This window comes from Hemiscyllium ocellatum, chromosome 25, assembly GCF_020745735.1.
Source record: "Hemiscyllium ocellatum isolate sHemOce1 chromosome 25, sHemOce1.pat.X.cur, whole genome shotgun sequence".
NCBI classification, from domain to species: domain Eukaryota; kingdom Metazoa; phylum Chordata; class Chondrichthyes; order Orectolobiformes; family Hemiscylliidae; genus Hemiscyllium; species Hemiscyllium ocellatum.
This window is the reverse complement of record NC_083425.1, coordinates 21,009,876-21,025,985: the sequence shown is the minus strand read 5'-3', so window position 1 is coordinate 21,025,985 and position 16,110 is coordinate 21,009,876. Positions and strand designations below refer to the sequence as shown.

Below are 16,110 nucleotides of genomic sequence, written 5' to 3'. Positions count from 1 at the left end.
ATATGAAGACCATAGGATGTTGTGACACAGTGATAGTGTCCCTGCCTCTAGACCAGAACAAAACTCAAAAGGTTTATGTTCATTCCTGATGAAGGGCTTATGCCCGAAACGTCGAATTTCCTATTCCTTGGATGCTGCCTGACCTGCTGTGCTTTAACCAGCAACACATTTTTAACTATGTTCATATCCCACCTTGTATTAGAGGTGTCATAACATATTTGAACAGTTTGATACAGTATTGGGAACCTGTGGTGATCGTGAGGCAGTGAAAGGTAGCATGTGTAAAGAAGAGAGAGTGTGCAGGTATGTGTTGGTACCCTATAAAGGGCGATAAACCCTATGGGGGATGGTGTGCAGGTAACAACTCTTAATGCTTCCTCCTACCATTTTGACGAAACAACACTTAATCTAACACTTCTCAGAATATCACGGCAAGCTACCTCTTTCTTTTAAAGACCATCTTTTTTGAGAATGTATGTCATTGCAACTACATAGTTTTGAAAAAGCAAATGTTTATTTTAACTTATACCTATGAGGAAGCATGTCTAGTGTCAGAGTCAGTTTTTAAATAGTTCCAAAAGAGGCTATTCAGCCCATTATATCTGCACCAGTCATCAAACATCAATCTATTCTAATCCCATTTTCTTGACCTGTAACCTCATATGCTAATCTGTTTCAAGTGCTCATCTAAATATTTAGTCATAGAGTCATGGAGATATACAGCACGAAACAGACCCTTCGATCTAACGGTGGTATGGTGGCTCACTGGTTAGCACTGCTACCTCAGCACCAGGGTCCCAGGTTCGATTCCAGCCTCGGGTGACTGTGTGTGGAGTTTGCACATTCGCCCAGTGTCAGCGGGGTTTCCTCCATGTGCTCTGGTTTCCTCCCACAGTCCAAAGATGTGCAGGTAGGGTGAATTGGCTATGCTAAATTGCCCATAGTGTTAGGTGCATTAATCTGAGGGAAATGGGTCTAGGTGGATTACTCTTCAGAGGGTCGGTGTGGACTTGTTGGGTCGAAGGGCCTGTTTCCACACTGTAGGGAATCTAATCTAATCTAAACTTGTCATGCCAGCCAGATATTTGAAATAAATCTAGTTTCATTTGGCTCATATCCTTCTAAACCCTTCCTATTTATACATTTCCAGATGTCTTTTAAATGTTGCAATTGTACCAGCCTCCACCACTTCCTCTGGCAGCTCATTCCATACACGCACCACTCTCTGCAGGAAAGAGTTGTCCCTTAGGTCCCTTTCAAATTTCACCCCTTTCACCTGAAATTATGCCCTCTAGTTCTGGACTCCTCCACGCCCAAGGCCCTTGTCTATTTACCCTATTCATACCCTTCATGATTTTCTAAACCTGTTGTGGTTCTGTTCGCCGAGCTGGAAGTTCTTGTTGCAAACGTTTCGTCCCCTGGCTAGGCGACATCATCAGTGCTTTGGAGCCTCCTGCAAAGCGCTTCTTTGATGTTTCTTCCGGTATTTATAGTGGTCTGTCCTTGCCGCTTCTGGGTGTCAGTTTCAGCTGTCCGCTGTAGTGGTTGGTATATTGGGTCCAGGTCGATGTGTTTGTTGATGGAGTTTGTGGATGAATGCCATGCCTCTAGGAATTCCCTGGCTGTTCTCTGTCTGGCTTGCCCTATGATAGTAATGTTTTCCCAGTCGAATTAATGTTGCTTGTTGTCTGCGTGTGTGGCTACTAGGGATAGCTGGTCGTGTCGTTTCGTGGCTAGTTGATGTTCATGTATGCGGATTGTTAGCTGTCTTCCTGTTTGTCCTATATAGTGTTTTGTGCAGTCCTTGCATGGTATTTTGTAAACTACATTAGTTTTGCTCATGTTGGGTATCGGGTCCTTTGTTCTAGTGAGTTGTTGTCTGAGCGTGGCTGTTGGTTTGTGTGCCGTTATGAGTCCTAAGGGTCGCAGTAGTCTGGCTGTCAGTTCTGAAACGCTCCTGATGTATGGTAATGTGGCTAGTCCTTTTGGTTGTGGCATGTCCTCGTTCTGTGGTCTGTCTCTTAGGCATCTGTTGATAAAGTTGCGCGGGTATCGTTTTTGGCGAATACCTTGTATAGGTATTCCTCTTCCTCTTTTTGCAGTTCTGGTGTGCTGCAGTGTGTTGTGGCTCTTTTGAATAGTGTCCTGATGCAGCTTCGTTTGTGTGTGTTGGGGTGGTTACTTTCATAGTTTAGGACTTGGTCTGTGTGTGTTGTTTTCCTGTGTACCCTTGTGGTGAATTCTCCGTACGGTGTTCTCTGTACTATCATGTCTAGGATTGGGAGTTGGCTATCTTTTTCTTCTTCTCTCGTGAATCGGATTCCTGAGAGTGTGGCGTTGATGATCCGGTGTGTTTTTTCTATTTTCGTGTTTTTGATGATTACAAACGTGTCATCGACATATCTGACCCAGAGTTTGGGTTGAATTTGTGGTAGGGCTGTTTGTTCTAACCTTTGCATAACTGCCTCTGCTATGAGTCCTGAGATTGGTGATCCCATGGGTGTTCCGTTGATTTGTTCGTATATCTGATTGTTGAATGTAAAGTGTGTAGTGAGGCACAAGTCCAGTAGTTTAAGTATGCCGTCTTTGTTGATAGGTTCCGCCTCCTGTTTTCTGTTATGTATGTCCAGTAGGTTGGCTATTGTTTCTCTGGCTAGGGTTTTGTCAATTGAAGTGAACAGTGCCGTCACGTTGAATGAGATCATGGTCTATTCCTGATGACGTCCAAGAATTCCTGTGTTGATTGTATTGAGTGTTTGGATCCGCTGACCAGGTGTTTCAGTTTCTGTTGTAGTTCTTTGGCCAGTCTGTATGCTGGTGTCCCTGGTAGTGATACTATGGGTCTGAGTGGGATGTCTGGTTTGTGTACTTTGGGTAGTCCATAGAATCTGGGGGTGTTGTTGCTTTCCCTAGTAGCCACACACGCAGACAACAAGCAACATTAATTCGACTGGGAAAACACTACTATCATAGGGCAAGCCAGACAGAGAACAGCCAGGGAATTCCTAGAGGCATGGCATTCATCCACAAACTCCATCAACAAACACATCGACCTGGACCCAATATACCAACCACTACAGCGGACAGCTGAAACTGACACCCAGAAGCGGCAAGGACAGACCACTATAAATACTGGAAGAAACATCAAAGAAGTGCTTCGCAGGAGGCTGCAGAGCACTGATGATGTCGCCTAGCCAGGGGACGAAACATTTGCAACAAGAACTTCCAGCTCGGCAAACAGAACCACAACAACGAGCACCCGAGCTACAAATCTTCGCACAAACCTTGAATTTTCTAAACCTCTATAAAGGTCATCCCTCAGCCTCTGACATTCCAGGAAAATGGTCCCAGCCTATTCAGCCTCTCTTTATAACTCAAACCCTCCAAATCTGCCAACATCCTTGTAACGTTTTTCTGAATCTTTTCAAGTTTTACTCTTAAAATGTCAAGTGTTCCTGCTTCTACACTTTTAGGCAATGTTTTCCAGATGTCTACCACTTTTGGGTGGAAAAGTTTCTCCCCCTCAAATTCCCTATAAATTTCCTGCTCCTTGCCTTTTAAAAAAAAACTTTCCCCCTTAGTACCAGGGTCAATAACCAGAGACAGAGTTTCTCCCTGTCCAGGCCCCTCAAGTTTCTACAACTCAATTAGGTTCCCCCTTCAGCCTTCTCTGCTTGAAGGAACATGACCAAGCCCATGTCATGTCTTTTTGCTGAACTGCCTCAGTCCAGACAACATCTGGTGATCTCCTCTGCATCCTGTATGCAATCACATTCTTCTTACATTATGGTGAGTAAAACTGAACATCGGACATTGGTTCGGTCACAGCTGGAGTACCTTCAGCTCCATGAAATATTATTCCTGGCATCGGCAGCATCTTAAAAGTGATTGGTTTCCTTCAGGCTGGGGTAAAGAATCTGACCTCTGTAACATTATACAAGTACCAGTGAGGGACCCATAATTGTCTGAACTTCATTGGGTGCATTTTCTTTTTTAAACTCTGCCAACTGAGCAGTGTCATTTACAAAGGGAGATCTGCTGTATGTATAATGTGCCCCACTTTACCACTGCTGTCATGACAGAAAGTGTGATGCATAACACATCACCGTGTTTGGTAACACCAAAAAGAAATTGCTATGTGGCCAGAAATAGATGGATTAGTCACTGTCTAATTTTCATTCCCCGCCTACTGAAATTAAGTCATTTGAGCAAAATCTATGAAAGGCTGAGGCACTTGGGCTGTTTTCATTGGAGAAAAGAAGGTTTAGGGGTGATTTGATAGAGGTGTACAAGATGATTAGGGGTTTAGATAGGGTTGACCATGAGAACCTTTTTCCACGTATGGACTCAGATATTACGAGGGGGCATAGCTTTAAATTAAAGGGTGGTAGGTATAGGACTGATGTTAGGGGTAGATTCTTTACTCAGCGAGTCGTGAGTTCATGGAATGCCCTACCAGTAACAGTGGTGGACTCTCCCTCTTTATGGGCATTTAAACGGGCATTGGATAGGCATATGGAGGATAGTGGGCTAGTGTAGGTTAGGTGGGCTTGGATCTGCGCAACATTGAGGGCCGAAGGGCCTGTACTGTGCTGTATTTTTCTATGTTCTATGTACTTTGAATTAGTAGCAATTGAGATCCTATTTGGCAGGAATGAATTATGAATCATAGAAAATTAATATGCAGGTATAACAAGTAATTAGAGAGGCAGATGAAATACTGACCTCTACTGAGAGGATGCTGAAGTATAAATGTTGAGAAATATTTCTACAATTGTACTAGAAATTGGTCAGACTGCATCTGGAGTACTATGTAGAACTTGACCATATTTGAAATATATGCATGCATTCAAAACAGCTTTGGGATGGTTTACCAGGCCAACTCCTGGGGTAAAATGGTTGACCAAGATGAAATTTATAAAACTGCAACATGATCTTGAAATGTAATATTCTGAGGGGAGTCAACAAGATAGATGCTGTGAGGATGTTTCCTCTCCTGGGGAAATCCAGAACTGGAGATTTTCATGGAGGAATTTCTTAGTGTCAGTAATCTTCCAAATGCTGTTCCATAGATAGTAGTGAGGCTGGGCATTGAATATATTCAAAACTGATTTGGACAGATTTAGGATCAATAAAGGGATTGAGGAATTATTTTCAGAGGGTGCTGTCATTGAGGAATTGAACTTAAGGTTACAACCAGGACTCAGCCATGATCTTAATGGACAGCTGAGCATGAGAGAGCTGATGGTATAGATAGTTATGTCCGAGATATTACTTGTCACAAACCGTGGTCCCCATTTTTTGGAAGCCAAATAAAGCAAAGGTCTTGCTGATCAAGAGAATAAAATATCTAAATAGCGAGCTTGTAGTTTAACTGGCAAATTTGAAATGAGCAAAAACAAAAGATTCGTAACTTTTAAGCGATTGTACACGTCCGATAACGGCAGTGGACACAATGTCACCATTTTTACACGTCAACCTCAGCCAAGCTCAAAGTTTTACACTGGCAAACTGCTTCGCTCAAATATCCACAGCAGTGTGGGGATGAAGGGCTGATTCGTTTCTTACACCATCTAGCGGCCAGGCAGTAATGGCGAAGAGAGCTGCACGCAGTGCGACTGAATAGCTGCAGGAGCACCTTAGTGGCAATGCACTTACTTGCCCGCACACAGATGTTGGTTTGGCTCCTGTCCGTCGCGCTAGCTAAATCAGCATCTTATTTAAAAATGGCAAGTTCTTCATGGCAGATGCGAACATTTATAAATCACGAAAATTAGATTGGAAAAAGTTGGTTCATAGTAGCGGGTGTAGTTGTAAACGGCAAAATGTATGACAACTTTTGCTTTCGATAAACACGGGAGTCGGTGTCAGCGAGAGCGCCCCACTGCGATCCCTTGATGATAGAAATGAGGTAAATTGCTCAGACACTTCCTCTCCTGGAAATTCAACGGTATAGCAGCTCTGAAATTAACTAGAGCCACGTTTTAAGCGCCCCGAACCAATTTATGCCATTTTTTGGGTAAATTGTTAATGTAAAAATACATGATAGAATTTCAGACAGCTATAAGATTTCTCGGGTGACATTATTCACCCGGTAACGTATTCGCGCAATCTCACCCCTAAAGATCTGTACTCACCAGCTGAATACTGCAATTCTTCCCAAAATCTGTTGGAGATCCCTGTAATGCGACTCAAATTTAACTTCAAGTTGTCGACCCGACTTTTGGGGCTAAAAACAAAGATTAAAGAAGAAAATAAAAGCTTCCAAACAAGCCATATTATTCACAAAATATAAACCGTTTCGAGTGTGTGGGGGAGGTGGGGGAGGTATTGAAGAGGTAGAAATTAGAAAACATTAAATTATAAGCTCCAGGAGATGATATTTATGTGACAGTCTGAAGGATGTCAAAACAGTAGGAAGAACAAATTTAAAAAATAAGTCTAATGGATCTGTATAGTTCTGGTGTTTTAACATTTATTTCAGAAAAAAAGAGGACTCTAATGCTGTACGTCATTCCCTGGACACAGAGTGCTATTTGTCGATCGGATGGGGAACACACGACGATTTTCCTGAAGCTTTAAGACCGTATCAATATTAACAATTGGAACTAGAAAGGAAATAAAGAATTGCAAGTCCAGCTCCTCTGTGGACAGAAGGACTTACCTTTAAAGTACCCCCAGCCAGGCAAAACGTACCGAGTTTGCTGATATTTGGTTGGATACATTTGGTTACGACCCTAACTAGATGAACTATTTTAATATTGCTCCTCTTAGTTGAATTTTGGAAGGGCTGGTGAATGCAGGGGAGTCCCAGTGGTCAGTCCCTGTCTAACCTGGATCTCACTCTGTCCCTCGGCTCCCTCCGACCCTGTGCTCCTAGCTCTCGCCTTTCCTCCTTACCCCCGTCTCTCCCCAGATTTTGATCGTCTCCTGCCCCCTCTAAAATTACTTGTTCATCTTCCTGCTGTTTTATACCGGCTCCAGCCGGTCTTTTTGCGCACACACCGGCGTGCGCGCTCCCCTCTCTCTCCATCATCTCCGCGTGCGCGCACACCAGCGTGAACGCGCACCACCATCCTCCGACTGGCGCTCCCTATTTTCCGAGCGATGCACTTGCCCCCAGCTTCCTCAACCCCCTCCCCCGGCCCCAGCTGTTGGGAGCGCGCCCCCGTCTCCAACTGCGGAGGTGGGTGGCCGCGCATCTTTCTGGCAGCATCCCCCGGGAGCGCGCGTCCGGGGGGAGGGGGGTTCGCGTGCACGAAAGCAGTTGCCGCCGGGTTCAGCAGGTTTATACCGGTCCAAAGCGAATTGGAAAACAAAACCCGGATCGTACTGTGGTTCCACCTTAAGATGGAGTTGATGAAGAGGTAACATCGGAAAGAGAAGCATTCTTGCCATTTTCAAACTGCTTTGTCTCTTTCTCCCTCTCCTCCCTTCCCCACTCCATCTCCCAATGTCAATGCCTCCGAGAAAAGGTTCTTCCTATTAAAAGTTGCATTTTTTTGTTCTTTGCAACGTTATCTCCTCGTATCTGGGGTTCTTCCCCCCTGTGGTTAGAGGCCACCTTCAGAGCTCAATACCTTCGCGGAAGTTTGTCCAATTCAGAATTTTTTTTCCATTCAGTGAAAACCTGCCTGAACACCCTCAGCGCTGTCGACTTCTTCTGTCACCTCATTGCAGGCGAAGGTGGATGTGACTATTGCAGAAAGATCTAATTGGCACAACATTCATGTTTTGAGCTGCTTTGGCAATTATTATTCATCCAGAAAGCATTAATGATTACGAAAGCCTGGTATAAAGTCCTTTTTTTAACTACTTAGGATAATTAATTAACCAATTCCTAGTGATCTTATTGAAGGAAATTTCAAGTGCTCACCAGATTAAGAAAGGAGGTGAAAAACACTGATGATTCAGGAACAAAAACAGGAAGTGCTGGAGAAAACCAGCAGGTCATGGAGAGAAAAACTGAGTTAATGTTTCAAGTCCAGTGACCATTTGGCTGAACTGAGGATTCAGAGAGTTGGAGTGCATTCCAAAGAGTGGTGACTGAACTTGGAAATCATTCTCAGAATTGTTCTCATACAACTTGAGGCCATTCAACCCTTCATGCTTGCCAGGGTTCTTCAAATGAGCATCATTATTTTGTGGCAGCCTCCTGCTTCCCACCCCCCTCCCCCCAATAACCTTGTGCATTATTTCTATCCAAATAATCATCCTCTTAAATGCCTCAGTTGAACCTACCTACACCACATTTCTGGGCAGTGCGTTCCATATCCAAATGACTTACTGTATGGAAATTGTTTTTTTTCCCCTCACATCACCCTTCTTTAGCTCCTCACTTTAAAGCTATGCCTTCTTCTTCTTGTTCCTTTAGGAACATGGCATTTGCGAGAACAACTGTATATATGTTATCACTTTTAACACAGTTAAACGTCTCAAAGTATTTTACAGAAATGTTCTCAAACACACTGACACCAAGCCCAAAAGACAGTGAGAGATGATATTGGATCTAAGGAGCAAAACATTGAATCCATTTGGTGGAGATCAAGAATAGTAAGGGGAAGAAGTCACTGGGGGGAGTAGTCTATAGGCCACCCAATAATAATGCTACAGTGGCACAAGCGATCAATCAGGAAACATGTGATGCATGTAAAGATGGAATGGCAGTAGTCATGGGAGACTAACATGCACATTGATTGGCTGAATCAAGGCAGTCTTGAAGAGGAGTTCATAGAACTCATCCGTGATAACTTTCTTGAAAAGTATGTTACTGAACCTACAATGGAGCGTGCAAACCTAGATATGGTCCTACTGCTCCTCGGATGCTGCCTGAACTGCTGTGCTTTTCCAGCACCTCTAATCCAGAATCTGGTTTCCAGCATCTGCAGTCATTGTTTTTACCTGTGTACTGAGACAGGTAAAACTAATGATCTCATAGTTAAGCATCCTCTTGGAAAGAGAGATCACAATATGATCAAATTTCAAATACAAATGGAGAGTGAAATAGTATCATGGAAGAACAGGGTGTTATGCTTAAAAAAGGGAAACTATAATGGGGGTGGGGGGGGGAGGCGGGAGGAAGGATTCCGATAAATTAGACTGGGAACACACAAAGTTATATGCTGGAACAGTTGAGGAACAGTAGAGGACTTTGAAAGAGATTTTCCACAGTGCTCAAGGAAAGTATATTCCGGTCAAAAGCAAGGATAACAAGAGTAGAAAGAGTCAGCCTTGGATAACCAAGGAAATGAAGGAAGCCATCCAATTAAAAGCTCAGGCTTACAAAGGTGCCAAGAGTAGTGGGAAACAGGAAGATAGGGGAAACTTGAAAAAGCAACAAAGAACCAGACATCAAGCAATAAAGCAAAGAAAGATGGATTATGAATGCAATCTAGTACAGAATATTAAAAAAAGTAGGTTTTTTAAATAAATATAGACAATGAAAACGGGTGGCTAAAGTAGATGTAGGTCCCTTGCCGAATGAGAAAGAGGAATTAATATTGGGTAATGCTGAAATGGCCGAGGCCTTGAATAACTATTTTGTGTCAGTCTTCACATAAAGATGTGTCTAACATGCCAAAGAATGATGTCAAGGATATGATGGGATAGTGTTAAGTAAACTTGAGGGGCTAAAGGTAATTGTTGGCTAGTTAGCTTAACAACTGTAGTCAGGAAAATGCTGGGAGCTATTATTAAAGAAGAAATAGTGAGACTTCTGGATGAAAAGGGTTCTGGGCAGATGCAGCATGGATTCAGGAAGGGAAGGTTGTTTGACAAATGTACTGGAGTTCCTTGAGGGTGTAACAAGCATGGTGGATGGAGGGCAACAAGCAGAAGTTGTATACTTGGATTTCTAGAAGGCATTCGATAAGGTTCCACATAAAAGGCTCATTCAAAAGATTTGAATGCATGGAGTTGCAGGAAATGTACTAGCATGGATAGAGGACTGGTTAATCAATAGAAAGCAGAGAGTTGGGAGAAATGGGTGTTTCTCTGGTCGGACATCAATGTTGAGTGGGATGCTGCATGGGATGATGTTGGGCCCATAAAAATTATTTGGAAGAGGGGACCGAGTGTAATATATCCAAATTTGCTGATGACAGTAATTTGAGTGGAAAGGCAAACTGTCCAGAGGATGTGGAGGGTCTGCAGAGAAATTTAGATAGGCTAAGTAAATAGGTAAGGGTCTGGCAGATGGAGTACGACATTAGTAAATGTGTGGTTATCCATTTTGGAAATTGTGCAGAGAGACTTAGCTCTGCTTGGACATGAATCATTAAAAGTTGTTTTGTGGGTGCAACAGGTACTCAGGAAGGCAAATGGAATATTGGCTTTCATTGTTAGAGGGATTGAATTTAAGAGCAGGGAGGTTCTGCTGCAATTGTGCAAGGTTTTCTAGATTTCTAACAGAGTGGAAACAGGCCCTTCGGCCCAACAAGTTCCACACCGACCTGCCCCACCCAGACCCATTCCCCTGCATTTACCCCTGCACCTAACACTACGGGCAATTTAGCATGGCCAATTCACCTAACCTGCACATTTTTTTTTGGACTGTGGGAGGAAACTGGAGCACCTGGAGGAAACCCACGCAGACACGGGGAGAATGTGCAAATTCCACACAGTCGCCTGAGGCGAGAATTGAACCTGGGTCTCTGGTGCTGGTGCTTCTAACCTCTGTGCCACCCATTGGTGTTGGTGAGGCTGCACTTGGAGTATGTGCCAGTCTGCTCTCCTTACTTGAGGAAGGATTTACTGGCTTTGGAGTCAGTGCACAGGAGGTTCACCAGGTTGATTCTGGGGTTGAGGGGGTTACTGTATGAGGAGAGGTTGAGCTGCCTGGGCCTGTACTCACTACAATTTAGAAGAATAGAGAGGATCCTATAGAAACATATACATTTATGAAAGGGACAGATAAGATAGAGGAAGTGAAGTTGTTTCCACCGGTGGGTGAGACTAGGACTAAGGGACAAGGCCTCAACATTTGGGGGAGTAGATTTAGGTCAGAGATGAGGAGGAACTGCTTTTCCCAGAGAGTAGTGAATCTATGGAATTCTCTGCCAAAGGAAGCAGTAGAGGCAGCTTCATTAAGTATATTCAAGACACAGTTGGATGGGTTTTTGCATGGTAGGAGAATGAAGGGTTATGACGATAATGCAGGTAGGGGGAGCTGAGACAATGGATAGATCAGCCATGATCTTAATGAATGGCTGAGCAGACTCGACAGGTCAAATGGCCTGCTGCTGCTTCTACTACTGTAAAATATGGCAATTGCTCAAAATCTTGAACAAAGAGATTAGCTTCAAGGAAGAAAGAGAAGGGATGATGTTTTCGAAGACACCGCCAGAATTTGAAGTCCAGACACTGAAAACATGACAGCTAGAAACATATAAAATTGGAATACTTAAGTGATTGGAATTACAAAAGTGCAGAGATCCTGGAGGAATAGAAAAGGGTTACAGAGATGGAGAAAAGCCAAACCATGGACAAACATTCTCCTATCAGCTTTGAAAATGAGCATGAGAATTTTTAGATCAAGACATTGCACAGACAGCAGTCAATGTGAGTTCATGGTTGATAGGTGAATGGAACTAGCTGTGAGATTTGAATGGCCTTAGGTTTATCGAGGGTAGAACATTGGTTGGGTAATAATGTGTTGGGAAATCCAAATCTAGAGATAATGAAGGCAGAGATGAGAGTTTTGGCAGCCGAGGCAGAAACACAGTCAGGCAATGTTACAGCAGTAAGAGTAGGCAGACTCAGTGATGTTGCTGATATGTGGTTGGAAAAGTTAATTTCCAGGTTAAATGGGCCACCATGGAAGCAATCGGACTCGGCTTTAGACAGCTGCAGGGAAGAGGGATGGAGTCAGTGGCTACACAATAGAATTTTTGTCTATCTTATATAACTCACAATGTTGCATCAGAGACCCTGTTTGTAAGCTGGCAAACATGATTTTCTTTTCTCTTTCCTGGTAAGCTCTAAAGTTAATGATTAGCTTTGTGGCTGTGCTCTGCACTGTACTGTCTCCAAGTGTTTGAACTCCCTTGAATTTTGGTGACCAAAACTGTATATATGCTGTATTCATGTCGTGGTTTGATTAAAGCACAGTACAGATGAACAAATCTTTACACTGGCTTCTACTCAACTATTTTGCCTATGTTTTTCAACAACAACTTACATTTGTGTCATGCATTTAACACAGTCTAATATCCCCAAGGCACTTGACAAGAAGGATATCAGTAAAACCACTAAGCCACAGAAAGAGATTTAAGAACAGATGACAAGAAACTTCATCAAATAGAGAAGTTTTAAGGAAAATCTTTAAAGAAGAAGGAATGCTTAAATAGGAAATTCCAGATGGGCAGTTGAAAGCACAGCTGTCATCAGTGGAGCGGCAAATTCAAGAATGTGCAAGAGGCCAGAATTGGAAGAGGAAAGAGATGCACCAACATGTAGGTTTGCAGATAGATACTGAGATGAGAAAATGCAAGGCCATTGAAGAATTTTACAATTAGAGTGTTTTAAAATTGAGGCATTGTTAGACCAAGATCCACTAAAGGACAGCACACATGAGTTTGATGAATAAAATAAGATATGCCATAAACTTTCAATAAGCACAAGTTTATGTTGGGTGTAAGATGAGAAGCTACCAAGAGAGTAGTGGAATAGTGAAATCCAGAGATAATAAAGGTCATATCAGAATTTCAACAGCCTCCATACTGCAACAGGGTCAAAGTTGAGATGTTATGGAGATAGAAATAGGGAGTTTTGTTGATAGTGTGTTTGGGTTAAATATAATATCAAGATTGTAAACAGCCTTGCTTTGCTTCATACAGTTGCCAGAGCTGGATAATGAGGGAATATAGTTCGTGGCATGCATCAACAACAAAGTCTTCAGTCTTCCCAATACTCAGTTGGAGGATAGTTTTGCTCACTCACTATTGTGTCAGACAAGCAGTAGGGCAAATCAGATACAGTGGAGATGGATTCATGAGTTGGGAGTGATATAGAGCTGATTACCATCAGTATACATAGGAAATCTGTCATATATTTGGCTGATATTACTGAGGACTAACACATTGGTGTGAAGTAAATGGGAGATAAGGTTAGACCTTTGGGGAATCTCAGATGGGCCAGCACAGGTGGGAGAGGAAGCCATATCTGTTATTTGAAAGTTGAGAATGGAACCAAACCAGGATAGTCCACAAAGGTAGATGATGGAGAAGAAGCATTGAAGGTGAATGGTGTGGTCAACTCCAGGACATATCTGCAGGATTCCTTTATGGTAGTGTCCTAGATCCAACAATCTTTAGTTACTTCATCAATGACCTTCCCTCTGTCATAAGGTCAGAAGTGGGGATGTTTGCTGATGATTGCACAGTGTTCAGCACCATTTGCGACTCCTCAGATACTGAAGCAGTTCATGCTCAAATGCAACAAGATCTGGACAATATCCAGGCTTGGGCCAACAAGTGGCAAGCAACACTCATGCCACACAAATGCCAGACAATGACCATTACCAGTAAGAGATACTCTCATCACTACCTCTGGACATTCAATGGTTTTACCATCATTGAATCCCCCACAGTCAAGATCCTTGGGGTTACCATTGACCAGAAACTCAACTGGACTCACCACATAAACGCAGTGGCTACAAGAACAGGTTAGAGACTATGGAAATTGCAGCAAGTAATTCACCTCCTGACACCCCAAAGTCTATCCACCATCTACAAGGCAAAATTCAGGAGTGTGATGAAATGCTCTCAACTTGTCTGGGTGGGTGCAGCTCCATCAACATTCAAGAAGCTTAACACCATCCAGGACAAAGCAACCCGCTTGATTGGTACCACATCAGAACATTCAATCCCTCCACCACAGGTGCTCAGGAGCAGCAGTGTACACTATCTACAAGATACACTTCAAAAATTCACTAAAGATCCTTAGATAGCATCTTCCAAATGTACAACCACTTCCATCTAGAAGAACAAGGGCAGCAGGTACTTGGAACACCATCACCTGCAAATTCCCTCCAAGCCACTCACCACCCTGACTTGGAAATATACCGCTATTCCTTCACAGTCGTTGGGTAAAAAATCCTGGAATTCCCTCCTTACCGGCATTATGGGTCAACCCACAGCAAGTGGATTGCAGCGATTCAAGAAGGCAGCTCACCACCACCTTCTCAAGGGCAAATAGGGATGGGCTATCAATGCTGGCCAGCCAGTGATGCCCAAGTCACACAAATGTATTTAAAAAGAAACTGAGTTGAAGATTGCAGATTATTTGGAAGACGGTAAGGAGGAATAGTTTATCACTATCCCAGTTGCAGGGATATTAGTTATGACATTAATAAGAGTCTTTTCAGGGCTACAGTGTTACTGGAAACTTGGTTGGAGGGATCCAAGCATGAAAAGAAAAAAAGATGGATACACATTTGGAAAAGGACAAAGTGGTCGAGGACTGCAGAGGAAACCAAGGCTTGAGACAGCGTGATAGTTAATAATGACAGAAAGAGGGGTGTATAAGAGAGGTTTTTGATAGGTTTTGTCTCAATCTTTTTAACTACAGAGGAACCTCAATTACCCAGCATTCAATTATCCAAGTTTTGGACTATCCGGCAAGATTGCAAGGTCCCAATGCTTGGCTAAACGATGTTATCTAGCATTCAATTATCCGGAATTCAGTTAACCAAACAAAATACTCCCTGCATGTGTCCTTTGGATAATCGAGGTTCCTCTTCAATACCCAAATGCTGTAAGTCCTCGAAGGAGGGGGTGTTAGCAATTCTAGAAAGTGTAAAAATAGGTAAGTGCCTTGTATTGGATGGGATTTATCCTAGGATTCTCCGGAAGTTTGGGGGGAGATTCAGTGTTAAGGAGTGAATGCTGAAGGTGCCAATCAAGCAGGCTGGTTTATCTTGAGTAAAATTGACCTTCTTCAGTTTTGTTGCTGCTGTGCTTATTCAGGGAAATAGAGAATATTCCCTCACACTCCTGAATTGTGGCGAGTAGATGTTGGACGAGCTTTAGGAAGACTGGAGGTGCGTTACTTGTCCTCCTGTTGTACCTTTAGAAATTATGTAGATGAATGGTAACCCCAGGATTTTGATGGTAAGGAATTCAGTTATGGTTCTGGTCTTAGCTATTTAATTGTAGCCAAAGAATCATCTGAAATGGTATTTCCTCCAACTCTTATAGAGTTATTTTGTGTATCCCTCAAGATCCCACCCTTAACCCCTCTTATTTCTTATCTACGTGCTACCCTTAGGCAACAGCAATTGAAAACACGATGGTCATTTCCACTAGATGCTGACAACACTCATCTGTACCTGAACACCACCTCACTCAATCCCTCCACTGCCACTAAATTAAACTGCCTGTGCTGCTGTCCAACATTCAGTCGTGGATGAGCTAAGATTCCTCTAAATATTGAGAAGACTAACATCATTGTCTTTGGTCACCAATGCAGCATTTACTCCTATCAATGAACTCCAACCCTCTTTGTGGTAACCATCTGATGCTGAACCAGACTGTTTGTAACTGTGTTAGTTCTTGATTAGGTGACACAAAATCAAACATGGGACATTCAGCCAAGGAACTTGACTTTGAACTGAATAAACCAAGAAACACGCCATTTACCTGCTGCTACAACCTTCAACCAGCAAGTTTCTGCTGTGCTATACTAATGTATACTGATAACTGTCACAGTGGACATGGAAATCAGATGAGTAAACAAACTCAGTGGGTAAAACTCCTGCTCATTTGGGGCAAATATGGCAGTACCTTCTGGATTAGATTATAGTAGGATTATTTTTACATTTTCTTTAATTTCTTATTGAAATGTGAATTAGTTGCCAGTATGTGGGTGTTTAGGCTTTGAAGTTTTCATCTGCTTTGCAAAGAAGGAACACGAAGATGCGTTCATCATGTCTCTTACAACTTTTTGTTTCAGTCCTCAAATGGGTCTGTTTCAGACCATTTATCATTCTTCTCCATTGGCATAAAGTTTTCAGCATTTCATGCTGAAATAGAGATCTGTGCATTTCAGTTTCAAGCACTAAATCTAACAGCCAGTTCCTTCAGTTGGAATTTAAAGTCAGGATTGACATAT

The 16,110-nt window shown here is 42.8% G+C and overlaps 2 protein-coding genes across 4 annotated transcripts in view; one reads left to right on the top strand and one right to left on the bottom strand.

The window, feature by feature from the left end:
* Positions 1-7,020, bottom strand: part of LOC132828015 (monocarboxylate transporter 7-like) — a 33,428-nt gene extending 26,408 nt beyond the window's left edge. For 2 of the 3 annotated variants that reach the window (XM_060844897.1, XM_060844898.1), the window contains exons 1-2: positions 6,665-7,020; positions 6,138-6,229 (exon numbers count right to left, since the gene is read on the bottom strand). The gene's annotated coding sequence lies outside the window, so the exon portion shown is untranslated. The remainder of the gene's footprint in view (positions 1-6,137; positions 6,230-6,664) is intronic. The other variant, XR_009646066.1, reaches the window with a different exon arrangement.
* Positions 7,021-7,173: 153 nt separating this feature from the next.
* The window catches only part of arsg (arylsulfatase G), a 98,156-nt gene continuing 89,219 nt past the window's right edge, over positions 7,174-16,110 (top strand). Inside the window, exon 1 of the mRNA XM_060844495.1 lies at positions 7,174-7,367. The gene's annotated coding sequence lies outside the window, so the exon portion shown is untranslated. The remainder of the gene's footprint in view (positions 7,368-16,110) is intronic.